This window comes from Myodes glareolus, chromosome 6, assembly GCF_982192425.1.
Source record: "Myodes glareolus chromosome 6, mMyoGla1.1, whole genome shotgun sequence".
Lineage (NCBI taxonomy): Eukaryota > Metazoa > Chordata > Mammalia > Rodentia > Cricetidae > Myodes > Myodes glareolus.
In genome coordinates, this window is record NC_142031.1 from 74225012 (window position 1) to 74251226 (window position 26215).

The following is a 26215-nucleotide window of genomic DNA, read 5'->3' on the forward strand; positions in this document are numbered from 1 at the left end:
AATTTTGCTAACATACATGTCAACGTGAGTTAATTTTACCTATGATTGCCCTATGCTCCTCTGAGGAAGACATTTTGGCATATCCGGTAAGATAAAGATTGAACATATTTAAAACACAAAATGAGACAGTGTGATACACACACACACACACACACACACACACACACACACACATATATATATGATATTAATTCGTGCAGTCAAATTAGCTAACACATCTAATACTGCCCATAGTATTGATTAAATATTCCCAAGTGTGTTCAATTGGTAACTGACTTTGCACCTTGGTCAGTTGTCTCCTTCTTTTACCACCCCACAGGCCTTTCACCATTGTTCCCATCTTTGCTTCTGTGGATTTAACTTTCTCCTACAGTAATTATGTTTCTGCACTTGGCTCATTTCACTTAACTTAATGACTTGTAGGCTGATCTATGTGGTAGCAGATAGCAAGAAAAATAGCTTTCCAGAGCAAATTGGAGTAAACCTTTTAAAATACTTTTTAACAACATTTTTATTTTTTGAGATACAATACATCATTTCTTACTTCCCTTTCTTTCCTCTAAACCCTTTCAAGAACTTCCTTGCTTGCTTCTATGTGTGTGTGTTCATAAATATGTAAATATGCCCTACTCAGCTTGTATAATGTTACTTGTTTGTGTGGTTTTGGAGCTTACTATTTGATATTGGATAACCAACTGGTGTGCTCATTCCTAGACAGACTATTTCTCCCCTTATCAGCATTACGAGGCCTTGTAATATCCATTACATTACAAGGACATTAGTATGTCCATTGGTGTCATCCTTGTTAAGGCATGTTTAGGCAGTCATGTTAGTGGTATTTCATGGATACACACTTTTAAAAATAGACTTCTAATTAATAATGCCTAACTAAAAGGGAACATTTAAATATGCTTAACGTATTATTTACTTTTAGTTTTGAAATATTTTAAATAAAAAAATAATAACATATGACATGCAATAATAGTCATTGTATTAAAAATTTGTCTGACACTTATTGTGGATTTACTATAAAACAGACATTAAATATTTTGCAGTTATTATCGCATTCATTCCTCAAAGTACATGTCACAATGTAAGTACTACCGTTATTTCCATTCTGTAAATAAAGAAACTGAATTTTAGAAGCAAAATGCTCAAGAACACTAGTAAGCACAGAGGTGATGGTCTAATTCATGTCAACCCAAAACTAATCCACAGTCTTGACGCTGAAGTTAGTTCCTTATCTGGTGCTGGCTCCCTGATTTGCTTGACCCAATACTTTGTTGAAGGTATCAAAGGCGGTCTATGTGTGCATCTTGGCTACTTAGTTATTACTAAGTTCCCAGCACCAGTTGCTTTCTAGACTACTCTAACAGTGGAAGCAGACACCACTATATTCCAGGATTCTATATTCTACATTCCCCAAGGTTCCTTCAAAAGTAAAATTTAGTAGGAAAAAAAAATGTAATTTCACATGGTACTTCCCTCAAGTGTAGCTCTACATTCCAAAGTAACTGAACATTCATTTCCTTCAAAATTTGTCCCTTCTAGTACCAACGAGCATTATGAAAAGTTTTTAGTGGGTGTAATAAATTACTCCCTCTGAATAATATCATAAGAGTAACTTGGGAAAGAATAAAAGTCAATTAAGTTTCAACAGTCTGGATTTCTCCCAAAACTTATAGATAATTTCAAAGTTCATGTCTTAACTTTGTGATAAGCACAAATGCCTATACTACCACTTGGGTGCAGAGTTCCACCTGTAAGTAATGCTGGGTTCTCGCTCAGTTCCCACTCTCGCTCTTCTAGGAACGGACTCTCCCCAGTCTCATGCAGTGCTGTCTTAAGCACTGGTGTTCATAAAATTAGCTCCTCTCTGAGTTAAACAGCGAATGTTGGCACATCCCACTCTGCACAGTTCACCATGCTATTGGACGACATAGACTATGTACATCTTCATTCCCTCAAAGCAGAGGTTCTCTTTAGACTGAGGTGGGAAGAGGGAAATGGAGCAACCCCACAGAAAGAGGGAAACATGGGTCCTTTAGAATCGATATTAGCTGCAATCTAAAGTGTGGGAAATGGGTTTTCCTTGTAAAAGATAACTCATAAGTTTAAGTTTGCTTTCCCTTCAGTGACAGGATGTGGTAAAGAATGAGATGACCACTTCAAAGTCCAAGGAGGAAAATGTTAATGATTTCTGCTTTGCTGTTGTTGATGTTGCTGTTTGTTTTGTGTTTTGTGATTGTAATTTGGTTGGCTTTTTTTACTTAAAAAATAAAATGTGAGGCTAAATATATGGCTTAGTAGTTAAGATCACTTGTTGCTCTGCCAGAGGAACCAGGTTCAGTCCCAAGCACCACATGTTAGTTCACAACCATCCACAATTCCAGTTCAGAGGATCTGATACCCTCTTCTGATCTCCATGGCTTCGAGGCAGACATGTGGTGCACATACATATACACAGGCATGAAATATTTTAAAAATATAATGTTTGATTTTCTACTGGTCCCCAGGCTAAAAGTGGGAATGGTGCTTGGAAAGTTTTAAAATTATTGTTAGTGTCAACATTGAAAAAGGACTGACACTATAGCTCAGTAGTGGATCACCTGCTTAGCCCTTTTAGGGTCTTGGGTTCCATTCCCAGTAACACACACATAGACACACAAGACAGTATTACAGCACCAGCATGTTTGCCTTTACTTATTATTTTTTCTGAGAGCCATTTATTATTTAACATCAAAATAAACAGAGCTACAGGAAATCATAATTGTTCAACTGTATTCATTATTAACTGCACAGTATGATTAATCTTTGTGACCAAACTTGATTATTTTTATTCCATGAAGCTGTAGATATCTTAGCATCTACTCAGAGATCTCATAATTTTGCATCTAGGACATTGACTATCACAATTCTTGATGTTTAACAAACAAAATACTGGGTTATTGATTCTCTTCAATCAAATTATTTGAGATAATAGTTCTTTCTAGAACTTACAGAAACAATCTATATCCCAACAAGAGATTTTATCATATCAACAATGGGATTTTTACAGCTCTTTGGTATGAATTAAGAAAGGGAAAACTTTACTTACTAATGGTCTAGATGCCATTTATCACATGTATAGACTTGTCAAGCTACCAATACAATAAAATGCACCACTAATCCATCCACACAAAGGTTTTGCTCTTCCTTCTCTTTTATCTGCTCAGTCACATCCTCCTTCCTGTTATCCACAGCCAAGGAAACCATTGGTTTCTTTGCTGCTATGTTATTGTTTCTGCCATAGTTGCCATCACCAGTAGTGTTGCCCACCTATGCTAGGTAATGTCTCTGGACCTTGTCACTTGACCCTATAATCCTATCAAAGAGTTAAAATAAATCTGCTGTGTCAGTCAAGTCTCCCTGTAATTCAAGCATAAATAAGAATTAAAGCAATGACTCACTTGATGGTCTTAATTTAGGGCCTGATTAACGGGCATTCAAAGGAAGCTGCTGACAGTGGCTGGCAATAACCCTGAGTCAGGCTGTTGTTAAACAAGCATCTTCTCATAACTCATCTTTATTTACCCCTGTCATAATCAATAACTCAAATATAGCTCCTTCTATGTGGATGCCACCATGTTTGCAATTAGATTTAGTGTCTTTCTGTACACTTATTTGTATCTACCACCTCATACTATGAACTCTAGCTGGGCTTGTACTGGCATGCTGTTCTACTGTTTTATATTTTTAATTAAAATGCATTTCCTCAAGGGCTGTTTCTAATCACTTTTGTATCAGCCTAGGACCTTATGTAGTACCTAATTAAATACCTAGTACATTGTGGTTACAAATAATATTCAGTCAATAAATATCCAGGAAAAGGTTCCTTAAATCTGGTTTGAAACTGTAGAAGTCTGCTCTGTGACTATCAGCCACATAAAACAGAAAAGAAATATTAGAGTCATTTCTTTATGCTGTTATTTCACAGAAGAGAGGAAAACTCAAATGGTGCACTGTCTCGCTTTGCCGAGTGTCTCACCTACTCTTTCTTTAATTGTTCTGTCGCAGCCTGTCTCAGAGCTCTCAGTAGGGAATTGCACACTTTATTAGGAACAGCCACGGTCAGGGTGGTTGAAAGAAGCTGGACTTGATTCGTTCTGCTTCAATGTTTCAGCTCAGTGCAGAATTGTGTGGCTTGAACGCGTAGGCACTGCACACACAGGAAGGCATTTATCTCCCAAGTCCTTATTGTTCGGAGTTGAGATGCCTTAGTTGTCTCGGCACTTAAGTACTACAGTGATGGATATCTTACGAGCATAGAGCTATCTAGATGTCATAGACAGAATTTTATCTTCTAAAAAAGGAAGTCAAACCCTAGGAAGTATATATTGGTCTTTCAAATGCTCTTTCATTGAGTACTTAATTAAAGACTGTCTCCCAGTTTATTTATCACTCCCAGGAGACCCAAGGCGCCCTTGTAGTTTCTAATAAGATCAAATATCTCTCTCACCCACTTCTTCTCCCTTTCTTTTTATCCCTCTCCCATCTCTGTCTATCCATACTAGAAAATTCTTAAATACTCAACTATATAAATTCTTATCCTTTCTAAATTTCTTGCTAGCTTCCTTTGCTATGACAACTCTGATGAAATATCCTCATCCCACAAGTTCACACCAACATTTAAAACTCTGCGCTCAAGTGTCTCAGAGCACCACTTTGTAAGCAGGTGATATTTGAGTACAACATATTTTGTGAGCATAATAGTGGAATAGCAATGATAGAAATTAGCAAGAAGAGTGAGACTATAACTCAGAACTGGAGCTCTAGCCTACCATACAGTGGATATTATGCCAGGTCCTAGTGTTCACTCACTAGAAGAAAAAATGTCACAACCTGGAATAACTGATATAGGTCTATACTCTGTGACATGGCCCTGTAGAAATCAGCTCTGAACCACTGGAGTGGCCATACTGAAACAGGGTCTGTTTCTAATTCCAGGCCAAGGACAGCTTACAAAACCTGCACAAGTCTCTTCCCTTCGCTTTTCTACGTCTCCTAGTTACTATCCAGTTTCAGCTTAGAGAATCAGTTTGATCCTACCTTGTCCTCTTCCAGCGTATTGGCTTTTCCAAGAAGACAAGTTGAAGTTGGGGAATCTCCCTACCTCAGCCACAAGTTCTGGGAGGTTTTCAAAACATCTGTCTGATTTTTCTTTTTTTTTCCATTCTATTTTTAACTGAAATAGTTTATTAGATTCCTTTTTTCCTTATTGTTTTCCCAGTCTACTTAATTTTCCTCTTCTGTTTTTTTGTCTGTTTCTCTAAAGCATATTTCTACTTATTTACACTCCAGTCCTGCCTTTACTACCTAATATCTGAGTATTAGGTAGTACACGTCACCTTAACCATGTTCCTTTACTTCTGAAACTTATTAAAGTTGAATACCAATTTTTCAGACATCTATTAGTATTCATTTGAAATATATTTTATTAAATTAATTTATTTGGGACTGTAGAGATGGCTCAGTGGTTAAGAACACTGACTGCTCTTCCAGGGAACCAGGTTCAATTCACAACTTACTACATGGCAGCTTGCAACTCTCTGTAACCCCAGGATCCAACACCATCACAAAGACATACATATAGGCAAAACACCAATAAAATGAAACTAAATTTTTACAAAATTAAATTTATCTATTTTGCATCCTTACCAGAGTTTCCACTCCCTCCTCTCCTCCCCCACCCAACCTCCCCGAGCGCCAGCACCATCCTCTCCTACTCTATTTCTGTTCAGAAAGGGTAGGCCTCCAATGAATATCAACAAAGTATGGTTTTGCTATATGTGGTAGAACTAAGCTCCTCCCCTTGTTTTAAGGCTGGGAAAAACAACTCAGTTATGAAGAAAAGGTTCCCAAAAGCCAGCCAAAGCTTTATGGATACCCTCTACTCCCAGTTTTAGGAATCCTACAAGTAGCTCATGCTACAGAGTTGTCACATATAAGTAGATGGCCTAGGTCTGTCCCAGGCAGGCTCCCTGGTTGTTGGTTTAGACTCTGTGAGCTCCCAGGGACTCAGATTAGCTGCATCTGTGGATTTTCATGTGATGTCATAGACCCCTTTAGCTCATATAATCCTTCCGCCCTCTTTTCAGCAGGATTCTGCAAGCTTGGCCTAATGATTGGCTGTGGTTCTCTGCATCTGTTTCTATCAGTTACTGGATGAAGGCACTCTGATGACTACTGGGGTAGGCACTAATCTATGAGTATAGCAGAATATCATTAGGCATCATCACATCGACATTATTTTTTTTCTCCAATTGTATTTGATTGTATCCCAGAGCTCTAGGCCATCCAGCTTCTGGTTACTGGCACTCCAAGCAGTGCCAGGGGTGAGTTCACTCCAAGCAGTGCCAGGTGTGAGATCACTCAACTGGCATGGGTCTCAGACTGGATCAGCCATGGGTTAGCCACTCACACAAACACTGCTCCACCCTTGCTCCCAGCATATCCCATAGGATAGACTGAAATCACAGGATGTGTGGCTGGTTGGTGCCCCAATCCATTCGCTGGGTTTTGCCTAGTCACAAGAGATGGCCAGCTCAGGCTATAAATCCTCTACTAGGAGTCTTTACTTCGGTCACCATCCTAGGAATTTCCTTTGCACTGGGTTTCTACCTGACACCAAAGTGCCACCCCCATTTTTCAGCCATCTCTTTTTCTACTATCCTCCTCCATTCATCCCAACCTTATTACCCATGTTTCCATCCCGTATTGCCCCCAGACCACCTACAAAATCTCTTCTACTTCCCCTTCCCAGGGAGATCCATGCATCCCCCATGGGCCTTCCTTGTTAACTAGCCTCTATGGGTCTATGAATTGCAGACTGGTTATAATTTACTTTTTAGCTAATATCCACTTATTAGTGGGTATGTATCATGTTTACATTTCTGTGTTGGGGTTATCTCATTCAGGATGTCTTTTTCTAGTTTAATCCATTTGTTTTCAAGTTTTCTCGGGGACATTGTTCTTTTTTATTTTATTTTTTTAAAAAAGAAAACAAACTATCTTTTTTTTCATTTTACATACCAATCCTAGTTCCCACTCCCCATTTTCCTTCCATTCCCTCCACTATTCCACCCCACCCCCACCCCAGCCCACATCCACTCCCTAATCCCCAGAGAAGGCAAGGCAAATTGCTTCATGGAAGGACCAAGATCCTTTCCATTATATCCAGGTTGAGTAAGGTATCCATCCAAAGAGAATGGGTTCCAAAAAGCCAGTACAAGCATCAGGGACAATCCTGGTGCCACTGCCAGTAGCCCCAAAGTCTGGCCCAGCCATTGAACTGTCACCCACATTTAGAGGGTCTAGTTTGATCTTATACTGGTTCCTCCCATGTCCCACCAGATTTGGTGAGCTCCCATGAACTCATGTAAGTTGTTGGAGTGGGTGACCCCTTTATGATCTTGAACTCTTTGCTCATATTCTCACCCCTCCCACTCTTCAACTGGATTTTGGGAGCTCAGTCCAGTGTTCTGCTGTGGGTCTCCATCTCTGTCTCCATCAGTTGCTGGATGAAGGTTCTATGATGACATTTAAGATAGTCATCAGGGCAAAGTCAGTTAGGACACCCTCTCCACTATTGCTTTAGGATATTAGCTAGGGTGATCCTTATGGATTTCTGGGAATTTCTCTAGTGCTATGTTTCTTGCTCCTCCCATAATGTCTCTCTCGATCAAAGTATCTCTCTCCTTGCCTTCTGTCTCTGTCCTTCCCCCATCTCAACTATCTCATTCCCTTAAGTTCTCCTCCCCCTTCCCCTTCTGCCCTGCTCCTCCCCTTCCACACTCATTTCTCTCTCCCACCCCCATGCTCCCAATTTTTGTCAGGAGATCTTGACTATTTCCTATCCCAGGGGAATCTATATATGTTTATCTTAGGGTTCACCTTGTTACATAGCTTCTCTATGGTCATGGATATAGGCTCACTATCCTTTGCTTTACAGCTAGTATCCACTTATGAGTGAGTACATACCATGTTCATCTTTCTGGGTCTGGGTTACGTCTTGATGGGTCTGGGGACTAATGATGATTTTTTTCTAGTTCCATATGTTTTCATGCAAATTTCAGTATGTCATTGTTACCACTGCATAGTATTCCATTGTGTAAATGTACCACATTTTCTTTATCCATCCTTTGGTTGAGGGGCATCTAGGTTCTTTCCAGGTTCTGGCTATTACAAATAATGCTGTGAACGTAGTTTAACAAATGTCCTTGTAGTATGATTGAGCATCCTTTGGGTACATCCCCAAGAGATGGCATGAATAAATTCCAAATGTATCTGAAGAAAACAATAACAGCTGAAGTATATAAAATGTCAATATAGGATATGGAATAAGAAATTAGTAAAGACATAAATGTTGAAAAATTCAAATTAAAACCTTGGAATTGAAAAACACAGTAAGTCAGTAAAAATTCCCATGGAAATCCTTACCAGTTGAGTAGATCATGTGAAAGGTAGACCATGAGGTAGATTTTGAAACATTCAGAAAATGACAACGATAAAGTAATAAATTATGAACATAATATACATGATCTATGGGATACCATTAAATGACTCAATCTGCCAATCATGGGCTTTGAAGAATGAGAAAATCAATCTAAAGGTACAGGAAATATACTTAATAAAATCTTAAAGAAAATTTTCTAAAGTCTAAGGAAAGAAATTGCCATGTAGATACACAAGGCATTTGGGTCAATAAATGAGTAAGACCAGAAAAGAAACTCCCAAAAAAAGAATATTGAAGTTTTTTTAAGAGAAAGGCATCAATCCAACAAAGACAAACTCATCAGAAAACAATGATTTTCCCACCATAAATTCTGAAACCCAGAAGAGCATATAATGATGCATTTCAACCTCTGAAATACAATGGCTGCCATGCCAGTCTATTACAATCAATAAAACTATGATCAACACTTAAAGATGTCATTGACATTATGCCAATACTACAAAATATGTATGTTGCAATCAAACATACTCAAGAAAAAGATGAACACATCCATGGAGGAAAGATCAGTCCTAAAATTAGAGTAAAACACAATACTGACTTCAAATTGTACCATGGAGCCACAGTGAGAAACACCTCAACACATAGATGTCGAAACAGACACCCAAGTCATTAAAATATAGTAAAATAGAATGGAACAGAAAAACTCAAAATTAAATGCATACAACTACGTTCATGTGATCCTTAAATAAAGTTTGAGTAAAGATTGTCCCTTTGACTAATAGTGCTCTAAGGGTCACTCATAGAAATTAATACATCTCAAAAGAAATAGAATAGCCAATAAACATGAAAAAATTTAAATATTCTTGGTCTTTAAAAAATAAAAATAACATTGAGATTCTTTCTCACCATTCAGAAGGACTGTCATAAGAAAAATGAATGAAGAATACTGGTGAGGATGTTAGGAAATGAAGTTATTGCTTACGTGGATATTAAGTAGTTTAGCCACTATGGACAGCAATATGGAATTTCCTCAAAAACCTAAAAATATGTTGGACAGTTGTAGTGTGCAGTTTTAATTCAGGAGGTAGAGGCAGGTGGAATTCTATGAGTGTGGGGCCAGTCTGGTCTACAAAGCTAGTTGAAGGACAGGACAGCCAATGCTACACAGAGAAACCCTGTCTTCCAAACAAAAGTAAAACCATACTAGAAGCTATAACAAAAGGATTCTAAGTCAACACGTCACACTATTCCTTGAACTTACATCTGCTGTTTTTGTTTTTGTTGTTGGTGGTGTGTATACTTATGTATATGTTATAAAATACGGAGTTTTGTTCAGTTGTAAAGAAGAAGGAGGTATGTCATGTGCTGGGAAATGTATGCAACTCGTGATTATCATCTCATAATACAAGGTTCACAAAGAAAAATACCTCTTTTTCTTCATTTATGAATACTTAATTTCATATAGAGACATAACATTAGTTACGTATGTGGCATGAAGGCAGAAGGTAGACTGTGGTTAAAGGAAGGCAACTGGAAATTGGAGGGAGAAGGTGAAGAAAGGGGACTAATGTTGATGAGGGTGGTCAAAGACTATGATGCCTGAAAGACAGCACTATGCACAATAAATATGTACCAATAAAAGAAAGGAAAGCAAGAAAGGGGGGGAAGGAAATAGTCATTTACTTCACCAGTCACACCTCTAGCTTCTTTTTCTGCCTCCGTATTTCTAGCCCTGCCTTTCTTTCCTAGCTTCTCCACCTTGCCAGCGACCTTTGTGTGTTTGCTTCCTTGCCACACCAAGGAGCTGTTAGACCCCATTAGATTAGGTGCTCTTAATTTCTCCTTGTGTCTTGTCATATAAATACACTCAATTTGTTTTAATCACCTTGCCCTGCTCTCCTACGTACATGTAAACATTCCTAGCAGAGTCCGCATTCTCAGGCACTGACGCTAAGAATGAAGCAGGAGAAGAGCCAGGTACCGAAAAAAGGGCAAGGGACAGGGAAGGTGAGGAGAACTGTCAGCAGCAGCTGGCTTGGGCTCTTTTCCAGGAAGACTGTGGTATTCATGAGAAGATGCTGCCAGTTCTTTAGCGGTGCTGTTGAATTTAGTTTGGAGGCGCACTTGCAGTTTAGACATTTGAATCTCATGCTTCCAGTAAGGCCTCTCAGTAGCTGGAAGGATCTGCTACATCAACCTTAGTTGAAGTTGATTAAAAGCAAAATATCACTTAGATGGAATATAATTTCTCTGAATCATTATTTTAAAATATAGATGAATGTCCTGGGGGAAATCACCAGGCCTATTGCACTGTGCAGAAGGATTACAACTTTTGGCACTGGGAATCTTCAGTTGTTAGTGTACTCTCCTGTTCTATTGTAAGGAGCCACCAGCTCTACTCTTATTTAGATTCAGTAACATCTTGACTTGCTATATTACTGAGAGAATGCTTCATTGGCAAGTTTTACTGGCTACTGCTTTAGCTTACAGGTATTTCTTACAGCAACTTTCTCCTCAATCCTCACTGACATTCCTGCTCATAAAGATTGTGAGAATATGATTAATGTTTTGAGCTCCTTAAAAGATCTATGAAAAAAATTAGTAATTACTACTCACTGTTAATTTGAATTCATACTATATCTTATTGGGACCATTGCTTCACATAGGATTAGTATGTATTATTGCACCATAGTTTGTTAATAGGCCATATGCAAGGTAATGAGCAGTGCTTCAATGTCAGCCTTGAAGGGTATATTGAATAAAGTAGTTTTTCACAAGTCAGCATTGGTCTGGGTACTAATTAACATTTCAGAGTTGATTTGAAATATGGAATAGGGAGTAAGCTTATTAAATATGCAGATTACCCTTCATTGAGTAGGGGTGATTATTGACTTCAGCCACACTTTAGGAATTTATGAGGACCTTGACAAATTAAGCAAGGTGATTATAAGTAAGATGAAGTTTAATGAGGACAAATAACTGATAGTTTACTTTGTGTGTGTATGTGTGTATGAGAGTGTGTGTGTGAGAGAGAGAGAGTGTGTGTGTGAGTGTGTGTATGTATGTGTGTATGTGAGAGAGAGTGTGTGAGTATGTGTGTGAGAGAGAGTGTGAGTGTGTATGTATATATGTGTGTGAGAGAGAGAGTGGGCGAGTGTGTGTGTGTGTGTGTGAGTGTGTGTGTGTGTGAGAGAGAGAGAGAGAAAGTATCTGTGTGTGTGTATTTGTGTGTGTGTGTGTGTGTGCGTGCGTGTGCTTGTGTTATGGCTCAGAATTAGGGGATGAAGACAGTTTCAAAATAAACCATTCAATAACCACAAATTTTTGAGATATGGCGTCATTATTTATCAAGAAAATTAGAAGTTACCAAATAGCATAAAATTTAAAGATTACTGTGGCCTCTTTAATCATGGAGAGAACAATGGAGCAGCTAATAGCTGCAAAAAGGTAGTCAATAGATGTGGGGGATAAGAACTAAAGGAATTTAGTTGTTAACTCGACAAGAGAAAAGCTTAAAGGGTGAAAGGAACAAAGTATTTATTACATGAAGAAAAATCTCGTGTGGGTAAGTAGCTAAGAGCAGAATGACAGACTCTGTGAAACACAGTTTTGGGTACAGATGAAACACCTTTTCCTGGAGTTCAGTTTTAAAAATCAAGTCAGTATTTCTGACACCTCGAATCCAGTCATGCGGAGCCAGTGATAGCTCCTCATTGTCCTCTCCTGTGATTCCTGGGGGATTTTTTCTTAACAGAAGTCAGTATTAATCATCTCCTTGGAATGCATGGGAATTAATGAAGTACTGCATGGATTTTTAAGGACATAGAGGTTCAAAACTTCATTGTCCTTTTTTTGTACTCTGATGAATTATTTGAAGATATCATTTTAGTGTAAATCAGCTGGTTAGCTGTCAATAGTGACATAATAAAATGCTTGCCATCCAAATTTGGAATAATGTTACATTCATTCTTAATGTGTTGAGGTAAATATCTTTTATTTTTTAATGGTATAGGAAATGGGAGAACGAGGAGATGATTGACTTGACAGCACCCCAGGATCTATCTTAGGATAAAATGTTCAGGGTGGTTTGGAATCCACTGTGTAGGCTGGGCTGGTCTTGAACTCACAGAGATACCCCCACCTCTGCCTTCTCTGAGTATAGAGATTGAAGGCATGTGCCACCACACACAGTCCATTTTTGTGTTTTCTGTTTTGTTTTGTTTTTGTTTTTAAACAGGTTCTTCCTCTATAGATCAGATTGGCTTACACTCAAGGATACCCCATTTTGGCTCCCCAAATGTTTGGATTTTAGATGTGTGTCACATACACAGTACAAGAATTTTTTTTCAGAATATAAAATGAATTTATTTGTTTCCTTATTTTTGCTTTATGCTGAATACTCTTAAGAAATAGTGAACCTTTCTGTTGCCCTCTGTCTGTTGATCACAGCCCATCTGATCCACTGGTATGGCTGAGCCTTTCAAATTGTAAAGGAAATGTAGAACTGCTCATGCACAGACAACCTGCTCTCCTGTGCTGTCTAAGATACCCACCTTTCTCCAGTGGATCTGTCTCCCACAGACTTCTGACTTACCTGTGCCTCCCTGTTTAACCCTGTGAAGAAAAGGGATATGCCTAACAACTTTTCTGAGAAAAGTGGAAGGAAACCTCTAAATATGCTAGGATGGCTTCCGTGCCATTTGGGGGGGCAACTATTCCCTGAGACCATAATCCAGGAAACATTAGATCTTATAGAAGAAAGGTTTTTCTTGTGTGTATTGATACATGCTTTCTCTAGATCAAGAACATTTGAAACTCTGACTCGTATTTAAGTAGTTCTTAAAAAGAAATATCACTTGCTCACTTGGGTAGCAGATACACTAAAATTGGAACAATACAGAGAAGATTAGCACGGCCCCTGCACAAGGATGACATGCAAATTCAGGAAGCATTCCATATTTTTAAACTATTCTTTTTCTAATGAGAGACAGAAAAGGAATGGATTAAGAGGGGGAAGGGAGATGGGGAGGAACTGGGGGCAATAGAGGTACGGGAAGCTTTAATCAGGATATATTTAATCTAGTTTCAAAAAAGGAACATGAGCAATAAATAAATAAATATCAAGTTGTCAGTGGTAGTACAAGCCTTAATTCCAGCAGTGGTGAGGTGGAAGCAGCGGGAGAATCAGGAGTTTAAGATAAGGTCCCACTGGATAGTTTGGACCACATGAAAATCTGCCTCATGGACTAAAATAAAAAAAAATACATCCTAGAAGTGTGCAGAGCACAAGAAGTAGAGGCTACTTTTGTCTAGCATCCTTTGTAGTAACGCATAGGGAGAAATTCTGGGAAAGATGAGTGCTTCAGGATACACATATAGAGAAAGATGAAGAAGGGACAGGGAGAGAAATGCTAGACTGCTTAGCCACTTAGTACCTCTGCCAGCCCTGCTCATGGAGCTGTACCCATGTCCCCTTTCTCCATCTTCTTCCTCTTTAGTCCTCACCTGGACTCTTGTACATCCTCATCTCTGTTCAGAAAGCTCCTCAGTAAACTCTCTCTGTGTCTACACACACACACACACACACACACACACATACACACACACACACACACACACACACACACACACACACACACACACACACACACCAGAGAGAGAGAGAGAAAGAGAGAGAGAGAGAGAGAATGGCTATACTCAGCCATTGCCTGTTATCATTCTAATTTCTACTTTAGATTTTTTTTTTTTAAGGGCTTCTTCTGTCTTTAGAAGTAAAGGACCTAACAGCATGGAGAAGAGTAAAGACAGAACTTCAATGTGTGGGACAATGTTTCCTTTAAAGATACCTGTATTTAGGCTCTCTGTGAGTCACCCCATAACAGGTATTTTAAGCCAGTCAATTGACCTTCAAATAGGCAGTCTTCTTTCCATTAAAATAATTTGCCTAATTTTTTTCAAAGCCAGAAACTCAGTATTATCATTAAACTAAACAGTCCCTTGTATGAGCTTCTTTCACTAGCAGGGCACATTGGCTGCCTGCGTTCCAAATGTGCCTGTTACTAATGTCACTGCAGTAGTAGTTCATGGAGTTATTAAATATGAACCAAAACTTTGTGTTTCTTCCTAATGAACAAACAAACAAATAAAAACAAACCAGAATTTTAAGAAATAAAGAAAAAGCATATGTACACACACAAAACTTACAGAAACACAAAATCAGAAACAATAATCTATAAAAAATATATCAGTAATACTAAAAAAACTGCTAAGAACAAAGCAAAATAAGACAGAAATTCTGCAAGAATACCACTGAATTCATTTGTTTGACCAATAGGCATGGGGTGGACCCTATAACTATGTGTGTGTTATATACACCTTCACTCCATTGGAAGAAAGTAGTTTTTCTTTTGTATATGTTTATCACAGGTAAACATTCTTGGTTAGAGATGGGAGCTTGAGTCCACCTCCTCCCTCAGTGCTTGGACTCCATTTGGTTTGAACATGTGCAGGCCTTGACTATGCTGCCACATTCTCTGTGGATTCCTATGTGGGTCAATCCTTTTGTGTCTGGAATACACATTTCCTCAGTGTCATTCACCCGCTCTGGCTCTTAGAATCTTTCTGCCTTGTATATAGATGCTGAGCCCTGAGTGGAAGGGCTTGATGAAGGCATCCCAGTTAGGACTGTGTTCCAAAGTCTCTCAACTCTTTGAACACTGACCAGTTGTAGGCCTCTGTATTAGTCCCCATATATTGCAAGAGGAAGCTTCTCTGATGATGGCTGAGTGAAACACTGATCTATGTGTGTGGCAGAGTGTTATTGAGTCATTTTATTGTTATTTTCCATTAGGAAAACAGAAATAATTGCTTTCCCCCTGAACCCATGGCTTTTCTGTTCTCAGGTTCTCAGCCACCTGGGCAATATCAGGCATGGTTCCACCTCGTGGGGTGGGTCTTAGAGCCAGAGAGTGATTGCTGACTCCCACCATGTTGGGCCACTATTGCTCCAGCATTTCATGCAATCGGGTCACCGCTGTAGATAGCAGGGTTTGTAGCTGTGTTAGTGGTTACTTTTTTTTTTTCTGTTAGCATGGAGAGTATCTTCCAATATAATGAACTTCACTCATTAAGAGTGAAGGCTATCGTTAGGCACCATCTTAACTTCTCCAAACCCGTTGAGCTATGTTGTATTGTATTCCACAATGGGGCCTTTCCATCATTTTGTGGAGAGCAATAGCCTGAGATGCATGCAGGTTGCTATGGAGCCACTTTAGCAAACAATTTAATTGGAAGCAATCCTTTCCTGGCACTAAAAGTTTCATTTGGTAGTAAAAGATTCAGGACTTTGTTCCCTCATTTGGTTACTCGATTTAGATTTCTTTCATGATGGATGTTTTAAGAAGGTTTTACAGGCTCAGGTTTATATATTACCCCCTCAAATGACTTTTCACCTTACTTGTCCCCCACATATCCTACTTCACACCCCCATCTTCCCAACCACTCACCATTTAATCCTTCGACTCCAGTCTCCTCCGTGTCTCTCCACACAATCTAACGTACTTACCCTTGTTTGGGATATTTCCCCACTTCTCCTCAGTTAAACCTAAATCCCTGTAATTATACTGATTGTATTATGCCTATCAACAGATTAAACACTAACATCCACATATAAAAGAATACATACAATATTTGTCTTTTGCAGACTATATTACCTCCCTATGAATAAATGTTCCTGATTCTGTATATTTTACCTAGGGATTTATGATGTTGCCCCCCTCCACTACCAGGGAACCAATATTCCATATGTAAATGTATCATTTTCCTTGTTCATTCATCAATTAATGTACATCTAGGCTGCTTCCAAATACTGGATAGTATGGGAAGACCAGAAATGAACGTGAATTAACAAGTGTCTATTGGAGTAGATGTGGAGTTCTTTGAGAGTATTACCACTAAGTATAGCTGAATCTTAAATTAGATCTATTCCCAGATTCCAGAGGAAAATCCACTCTGATTTCTATTTCGACCGTAAGAGTTTGCACACCTGCCAGTAATGAATGAGTGTTCCTCTTACTCCACAACCTTGCTAACATGAGCTTTCCTTTATTTTATTGATCTTAGCCATTAAGATGAAATCTCAAAGTAGTTTTGATTTGCATTTTCCTTGATGACTAAGGATGTTAAACATTTCTTTGTTTCTCAAACATTTGTAGTTTGTCTTTTGAGAATGCTCAGCTTAGTTCTGGACTTCATTTTTGAATTGAGTTATTTGTTCAGTTTCCTGATGTTCAGTTTGTTTTTCTCAGTTTGTCATGCTTTTTAGATATTGACCCTTAATGGATCTATGATTGGTAAAAATCTTTTCCTATACTGAAGCTGGCTGCTTTGTCTGAATAATGATGTCCTTTGCTATGCAGAAACTTTTCAGTTTCATGATGTCTCATTTATTAATTGTTGATCTTTGTGCCTGTGATAACAGTGTTCTGTTCAGAAAGTCTTTTCCTGTGTCTTTGGGTTCTTCAAGATTATATCTTATTTTCTACCAGATTGAGAGTATCTGACCTTATGTTGAGGTCCTTGATATATTTGGAGTTTTGCATTGGGTGATAAATATGGAACTATTTACATTTTTCTATATGTAGCCATCCAGTGTGACCAGCTCCATGTTGTGAAGATATATTTTTCCTTGTTTGTCAGGACCAGGTGTTTATAGGTGTGTAAATTTATGTCTTGTTGTTTAATTTCATTCCATTAGTCAATGACTCTGCTTTTATTCTAATACCATTCTGTAATTATTATTACAGCTCTGTAATACAATTTGATATCAGAGATATTGATACCTCCAACAGTTACTTTATCATTCAGGATTGATTTAGCTATCTTGAATTTCTTGTGTTTCCATATGAATCTGAACATTGTTCTTTTACTTTCTGTGAATAATTGTCTTCAAATTTTGAAAAGGATTGCAGTGAATCTGTAGATTGCTTCTGACAGAATGGTCATTTTCACTGTCTTAGTCAACCAATTCATGAACATGGAAGAACATTCTATCTTCCGATATTTTCCTTGATTTCTTCAATGTCTTAAAATTTTTGTTTATAAGTCTTTCACTTGCTTGGATAGTGTTATCCCTTGGTAATTTTTGAGGCTATTTTGAAAGGCATTAATTTCCTGATTTTACTCTCAGTCTATTCACCATTTGTATATGGGAAGGCTACTGATTTTTGTATTAATTATGTGTTCTGTTGCTTTACTAAGTGTGTAAAAAAAAGTTTCCTGGTGTTTTTATGATCTCTTGTATATAGTTATATTATCTGTCTATAATGATACTTTGACTTAGTCCTTTCCAGTTTTTATCTCTGTGATCTCCTTCAATTGACTTATTACTCTATAAAAGACTTACTGAATAGGTATGGAAAAAGTGAACATTCCTGTCTTTTTCTTGGTTTTAGTGAAAATGATTTGAATTTCTTTACATTTATGTTGTGGACTTTATCTATAATGCCTTTATGATACTGAGGTATGTCCCTTGTATACCTAGTCTCCCTAGAACTTTTATCATGAAGGGTATTGGATTTTGTCAAAAGATTTTTCTGCATCTAATGTAATGAGCATGTGGCTTTTCTCTTTCAGTCTATTTGTGTGGTGTGTTATGTTTATTGATTTATATATGTTGAGTCATTGCTATGTCTCTGGGATGAAATTTACTTTATCATGGAGAATAATCCTTTTGATATGTTCTTGGCTTTGATTCGATAGCATTTTATTGAGAATTCTGCATCTGTGCTCATAAGGGATATTGGTTTTTAGTTTTCTTTCTTTGATGGATTTTTGTGTGATTTTGGTGACAGTGTAATAGTGGACTCATAAAAGTAATTAGTGAACATTCTTTAAGTGTCTACCTTGTGAGATAATTAGAGATATGTTGGTGTTGATTCTTCTTTGAAGATCTGGAAGAATTCTGCCCTGACTCCATCTGGCTTTGAACTTTATTGTTATTGTTGGAAGGAAGGGTTTTAGTTACTGTGCCTACTTTACCAGGAGTCTGACTGAGTCAGGAAATTTATCCATTTCTTTTGACTTTTACAGTTTGGTGCAGTATAGGTTGATTCTTTAGATTTATTATGTCTGTTGTTATGTCCCATTTTGTCTCTAATTTTATTAATTTGACCAATCTCTATCTTTTTCTCTCTTTATCTTTTTATTAATTTGCTTAAGGTTTTATTGATGTTATGAATTTTTCTCAAAGAATTACCTCTTAATTTCCTTGATTTTTTTTGAGTTGTGTTTCCTTGGGAGAATTTGTTTTTGCTTTATTGATTTTAGCTTTACCTTTGACTATTTCTTGCCATCTACTCTTTTTGTGTGTCATTTTCTTTTCATTCTAGAGTTTTCAGGTGTACTAGTAAGTTGCTAAGATATAGATTTCCTTTTTTCTTTTTTAAAGACACTTAGTGTTATAACTTTTCTTCTTAGAACCTTAATCCTTATGTCTCATAGTTTTGTGAATATTATGTTTTCATTTTCAGTCAATATTAAAGAGTTTTGAAAGTCTCTTTCCTGTGTCTTACACTCTACTGATGAGGCTTACCTCTGCAGTTTTTGTAAGCCTTCCTAATTTTTTAGTTTCCAGTTTTCTTTCAGTTTGAGTTTTCATTGATAGTTTTATTTCTACTTTCCTCTCTTGAACTTTTCATTTTCAGTTTATTGTTTTTGAAAGACTTCATTAAAGGATTTATTCATACTTCCTTTGTGGTCTTTGAATATATTCATAATTTCTATTTTGAAGTACTGGCTTATGCTTCAGCTACATCACATTTCACAGGGCCAATGTAGTAGGGTTACTGGATTCCGGTGTAGGCACGCTGCCTTGTGATTTTGTACTGGTGTCTAGGCATTTGAGGTTAGGAGGCTTGAGGTTTTTCTAGATGCTGATATCTGGCTTTGTCTTTGTTGGATGGGTGTTCTCCTCCTTGGTTCTGTTGACCTCTGTGGAACTTGTGATATATGGTTGGTGTGAGACAATGGTCTGTATTCTGTCAATTATATTTTAAGTAAATGCTAACTGGTCAGTAGTCAGACAAGAAGTATAGGCAGGACAACCAGACAGAAAGTAGAGGCTGGTCAATGAGAACAGGAGAATTCCGGGAAGAAGGAGTTTTTAGTCTGGAGTTGTGACCCAGCCACAGAAGAAGTAAGATGTGACTGCCTTGCTAAATAATGGCTAGCATAGATAAAAAATAATGGGCTAATATAAATTATAAGAGTTAATAAGAAGTCTAAGCTACTAGGCTAATCAGTTTATAACTAATGTAGACTTTTGTGTGATTTCTTTGGGACTTAAGGACTACAGGAACCAGGCAGGACAGAAAACCTTGGACAACATATGGTACCTGTAATTTGTTGTGTAGACAGTCCTTCTGCAGCCTGGGTTGGTGGTAGAAAAAAATAGAGGTTGGGTAGGAAAAAAGGTTGAGAAGAGATTTAGGAAAGACCTAAGGGGATTCTAGCCACACCAAGATGTGGTGTCTCCAAGCATTTGATGATTTTGTGGAAGGAGGGAATCTTGCAAATAGGTTGAGAAAGGCAAAGGTTGAGCTATAAAGACAGAGAAGAATATGCTAAGAGTAACTCGGGTTGTCTGAGCCAAGAGTCTCCAGGGAAGGAAGTTGAGGTGGGAGTTCTTACCAGACTGAAGGTGAAAATGGAGAAATTGTAATGGAAGACAGAGAGGACAGGCTGGATCACTGACGGGTGTGGCCATGGCGCAGGGTGTAGTACTTTCCAATGTAGAAAGTGTTTCTAGGTATCTGTAGCCTAAACAAGAAATAGGAACAGGCTAGAAGGAAAGACTGAAATAGTTCACAGGAGAAATGAAAACTGAGTCAGCAACAAGGTTCTTTGGAGTAGAGACAGACCTGCAAGCAGTCTGCTGCAGGGCTGAGGGTGGCATGGAAAGGCTGTAATGGAACACGAGCCAAGGTCTGAAAACCACATTTCCCTTCTGACATGAAAGAGACTTTTCATTCTGCCATTTATTTTCCCTATCCTTCTATAAACTAGTTTCTGAGATGGGGAACCTTCCCGAGGAGGAACTACTAACATGAGCAATGGGGCTACTAGAGAACATGGGCATTGGCCCTCCTACATAGAGGAAAGAAGAAAGCCTTTAGAAGGTGTTCATTTCCTATGCCCTAATGATCCAGGTATTCACCAGAATGGAAAAACAAAGTTGAACTATCTGTAACAATGATTGATAGTAACTGGTGGATGCTCCTTCCATTTTCCTGTTATTTTAATCCCTTCTTTATTTATTAAAAACCACCTGTCCTTCCTATGATTCAACCATGTCATATAGCAGAGTCAGTGAGGAGGTTTTCTCTTTCATCTTCCTTCTGACATTTCATCCAGCAGTCATGCAGCAAACAAGTCCTTCTCTACATGGCCACTCTTTAGGAGCAGACACTCTTCTCCATTCGAGGTCTCAAAACTGCAAGAGTCATGGGCTATGCCCCCTGCTTCTCCAAATGCCTTTCTCAGTGCTGTTTATTTGGATTTCCTTTTTTTTATTTTCTTGGCATCTGAATTTATTTCACAGACGAAGCAAAATGTTCTGGCAAGATTCACTGGAGGCATTCTGACACTTCACAGCTAATTTTGTTACAGAGGAAATTCCCAAAAACTCACTCAGAAGTGTTAACTCTACCTATTGAGTGGCTGACAATGTAAAGTGAATGTCCGATCTTTTTAAGTGAAACATTAATAGGAATACTGACTTTCTACGATGAAAGCAATGTTTTAGGAAGAATAGATGAAAAAAAATAAGCCTGATTCATTACTGGCTATTTTCCAGAACGAAAACTTCACAAGAAACAGAAATTTGTATCCTTATAAGATAGTCAAAGAGGTGATATCTCATAAAATGCTGCCTGGATGTGAATGTAATTCAGTGTTAGAAGCAGTGAGATGACAGTGTTGTATGACCTCAAAGGGGAAGAGTCCACCAGGTACAGTGAAGCAGCTTGGTCTATAAATACCTCCCAATGTGTGGAAAAGGAACAAACGGAAGCATGAAGGAAGGCAATGCTGGCTTACACTATGAGTGTAGATGAGGCAAAAGACTGTTTCTGACAGGAACAAAAATAGATAATCCAATCTTGGGAAGTTCTTGCCAGCTGAACTGTCTTAATAATTGCACTAGGAACATAAGGGCACATAGAAAATACTAATTAATGACACAGTGAATGTGCCCTAAACGATACACTCAGTCCTATGGGTTAAAGTGGAGATGGACAATAGATTTACAAATAACTGTCTAGGTAAAAATGACAAGGCGACTGGGAACAAAAATACAAAGATGATGAGAGGCTGTGAGATTTGGACAGTGTAAGGTACAGAGAGCACGGTAACTGTTTAAAGAAAGGAGCCACACAGACAGAATGGCTCCAGGAAGAAAGAGGAGTTAGTGGAGAGCATCTAATTGTTAGGGAAATGAGGGGGTGGCAATTACAGAAAGCAAAATAGGGAGAAACACAACAGTAATAGTAAGAATGAAATTGTTATCTCCAACCTCATAATCGAGTACTTAGGAGCTAATCACTGAGAGCAGTGCCTTATGTGCAGAATCTAATGCAAACCTCCAATCACCTTCATACAGAAGCATCGTGTTTAATAGGAAAAGAAATTGCATTTAGAGAAGTTTAAATAATTTTTTCACAGATTAAAACACAAATTAAAACATTATGTCTTTAAGTCTATTCTTTTGCAAAACAAGAAGCTGCCCAGTACTGGGCCCATGACCATACTCCTCAGTGGAGCCTACCTGGTCTCACCTTCTCCAGCTCATTTCCCAAACATCATCAGGATAGTCTTATTGGGAAAGATTTTTACTTCCGTCTTGGGTCAGAGTCATGCATTTCTATTTGTATTTTTCATTTTGAAATTTGGGTCATTTTACATGCCGGAAAGTCTCCTCCTGAGCTCTAAGCATTAGACCTCCCGGCTGCTGCAGCCAATGGACTGCAGTGGGTGAGGGGCAGGTAGGCTCTCTATGGGTCAGTGGTGAACCAATCCAACTGCCAAAGTATAATCTAGAAGAGAAAACTGGAAGAGTATGGGCAGGGAGGCCTGTGATGGGCTGGGCGCTGAGTGTCATAGACCATATTTGTCTTTTCCCGCTGCCTGCCCTTTGCCTGAAGTATCTATTGTCAATCCTATTAGGCATATTTCATTTCTCTCCCTGCCCTGAAGAAATATCCCTTCTTATGTAGAAACTTGAGTTGACTTATTCCATTCCATACAGAATGGGGTTTGACTTATAATTCCCCAAAACCAGGCTGGCAGCTCCTACCTGTCGATGGTTGGTACATATTCCACACAAACAGTCTCTTTTCATTCAAAAAGCTGGAGATGGTCAGAAGGATGTTGCTGGAAATGTTTATGCAGGCAACATCTGTACTCTAAAGGAAGTCGTGTGAAAATGGAAGTAAAAGCTCTCTGCAAAGGAACAGGGCATTAAATTGTAAATAGTTAACAGTCTTGCATTTTAGAACTGTAACCATTCAGCAATGTATCTTTGTGACATGATTTTGTAACAACCAAGTCATAAGGCTTTCCCAGAACTCGTTGTGGAGACATTGAAGAGCACTCACTCATTCAGAATTGAATTTAGGGGCGACATCTGACATTACTTCTTTCTACCCAGATACCTGAATCTGTTCTTCAGTAAAAAGCCAGCTTGTCTCTCTGCTAGGAAACAAATCCGCAGGAAGAAATTCCTCCCACAGTATAAAATGGGGCACTCTAGAGAGAAACAAGGCTGCCATCCTTACTCCTGCAAGAACCATAGCCAGCTTGGACTCCAGCCCCACAAGAACCATAGCCAGCTTGGACTCCAGCCTCACTCGGGAGGCAGCTGTGCTCCTCTGCTTTATCCATTAGGACACTGAGGCCCATGGGACATCTGCACATGCAGCTCCAAATCTACTTTTCTGCTTAAACGGCACAGCAGTTGCTCTCCATGGTTTCTGATATCAAGCTACTGTCTGTATCAGAATTAATTTTAGATGTTTAAGGGAATTTTCAGTGTTCATCCTTCTCTTGGAAGGAATTTGAGTTATCCTAGATTCACTCAAATAATTAAAATTTATTTTCTCAGAACTGTCCTGAATAACATAGTTCTAGAATATATGTAACATGCATGTTAAATAGCTAAATAAACCTTACCTGTCTTCTCTTAATATTAAAGGTAGGATAGGAGACTGATCGGGGAGTTAAAAAGAATGATGCTGAGCTGTTTCGAATAGGGCACCCAAACTATTTCCTTCTTTTCTTTCTGTTTCTTTTCTTTTCATTTCTTTTGTGTCTTTTTTTCTTACTGTTCTCTAACTAGAGATGCACACCATTGTTTTAAGTCTGTGTGAATGAATTAGAGCACAAGGAGAAAGGGCATCAGACTTAATATTGTGTGAGCATGTGAGTTTTAAGGAGGAAAGTAGAATCACAGTTTTCTCTAAAATACGATTCACCATTCTTTCTGTGGCTTTGGAAATATTACCTACAGAAACCAAAGAGGGAGAGAGTAAGGGTGGTAGAGAGGATCCTTAGCCAAGGGGAATTAAGTTATGTTGAGTGATGCTGAGACTATTTTGTGTTTTGATACCTTGACTCAGGTATATATATATTTTAACATATATTTAAATATATTATATGTTTTTATTATACAAATATTATATAATAATATAGATGTGATGTATTTACATATATTATACAATATATATTTCTCACAGTTTTGGGATTTTAGATATAATAGTTTGAGGATTTCAGCTAATATAATAACTTATTTTCTTTCAGGGACTCATCTCTGTTGTTCACACTCCAAGCTCTTGCTACATTTTTTTAAAGTCATTTACAATAGACACTCCTGTCTGTAGCGGCTCCTCAGCCAGCCTATGATCCCATGATAAGCTATCTTCACTCCACTGCAATCACTAAATTTTTCTCTCCTTTGGTGTTATCTTGATGTGCTATAATGGAACGATGCTGAATCAGACAAGCTGTAATTTTTATTGCAGTCATTTCTGAAGGAAAATGTATATGCTGAACTTGGAGGGAACACAAACATGCCTATGTTCCAACTTATAAAATGCTCTGCTATTTGAAACTTAAAGAATTTTGGAAATAAGGCATCTCTTTTCTGATATTAAAGCTTTATATAGGCAATATATTAAAATATTCTTTTACAAATTTATTGTGTACAAAGATCTGTTTGGAGTATAACTGTATTCAGGTTGTAAAGCTAATATTTAAAGTGGTTATGTCTAAAAAAAAAATAAAAAAAAATAAAAAAAGAGGGTGGGAGGAAATAAAATATAAAAAAAAAATAAAGTGGTTATGTCACAAAACTTGGTTATATTAGTGATAAAAGATGTCAGCATTTTATTTCAATTCTCTTTTTATGGAAGACTAAAAGGAAACATTAATTTATCAAACAATTTTTTATTAGTGGGACTATTTAGGAAAGTGTAGATGTGGTATTTGAAAATTCACCCTAGACTGTGGCCACGTTGCATTCAAACTGAAGGCCCCTGATAATGAAACTCAAGAGTGACCACAGCTCTGCTGAGCAACAGCACGGGACCATTCTGTGCTGGTGGAAGCTCTAGGGAGCCACAGTTTCTGTTTTCTCCATTCAGAGACCTTCAGGCTCCTGGGAAGCTGTGGACAACTACGTGGTTTTTATTCATAAAAGTTTGATGAATGAGTCCTCCTGTTTTATCTATACAGATATGTTTTGCTTCATCCTTCCTATATCCTTGTTACTTTAGGGTACCCTCAACTACAAATGGGAAGTATATTTTAATACAGCTTTACTCCCGTTATGGAAATGAGTAAATGTAGAAAGAGACTGCTCTTTTGTTTCCCACATAACCACACAGAAACTTTATTAATCACAACACTGTTTGGCCTATTTGCTCTAGCTTCTTATTAACTAACTCTTGGATCTTAAATTAACCTATTTCTATTAATCTTTGTATCACCAGGTAAGGTTCTTTTATGGCATCGGTCTCCTTTGGCAGCTACATGACATCTCTCTGACTCTGCCTTCCCTATCTATCTATCTATCTATCTATCTATCTATCTATCTATCTATCTATCTATCTATCTATCTATCTTCCATCCTGGCTATATTCTGTCATTCTATTGTCCAAAGCATCTTCTTTATTAATCAATGGTAATAAAACATATTTATAGCAACAGAGGGGAATCCAACATCATCTCCCCTTTTCTGTCTAAATAAAAAGAAAGGTTTTAACTTTAACATAGTAAAATTACATATAACAAAACAGGTTCAAGCAAGAATTACAATTACAATATTTAATCTATTTGATTCTGGCAAAATGAAAGAAAATATACTGTCATTTATTTTGTCTTTGTGAGTCTAAAGTTTCATACCTAATTTATCTTTTATCATAACTAAAAAAAAACTTGAACTATCCGTTTTCAACTCTTCAAAGACCCCAAAAGAATATAATATTACCTAATTAAACAGGAAGTACATTTTAAGCAACCTTGAAAATTCTAGAATTGACAGAGACCTCTTTCTACCTGGACAGTCACGCAAAGTTTTTCTGTAATATTGAGGCATTCATCTTCAGCCTACAGACCCATAGTATCTGGCAGACTTTTCCATGAAGCAGGAAATTTTAAGTGTCATTTGCT

At 37.9% G+C, this 26215-nt stretch overlaps 1 protein-coding gene and 1 non-coding gene across 5 annotated transcripts in view; both read left to right on the forward strand.

The window, feature by feature from the left end:
- The window catches only part of Grid2 (glutamate ionotropic receptor delta type subunit 2), a 1407776-nt gene that overhangs the window by 1116876 nt on the left and 264685 nt on the right, over nt 1–26215 (forward strand). The gene's annotated exons all lie outside the window — the stretch shown is intronic.
- Nucleotides 13351–13457, forward strand: LOC125388333 (U6 spliceosomal RNA). Its single transcript, XR_007228201.3, has one exon. It is a non-coding gene; the product is annotated as a U6 spliceosomal RNA (small nuclear RNA).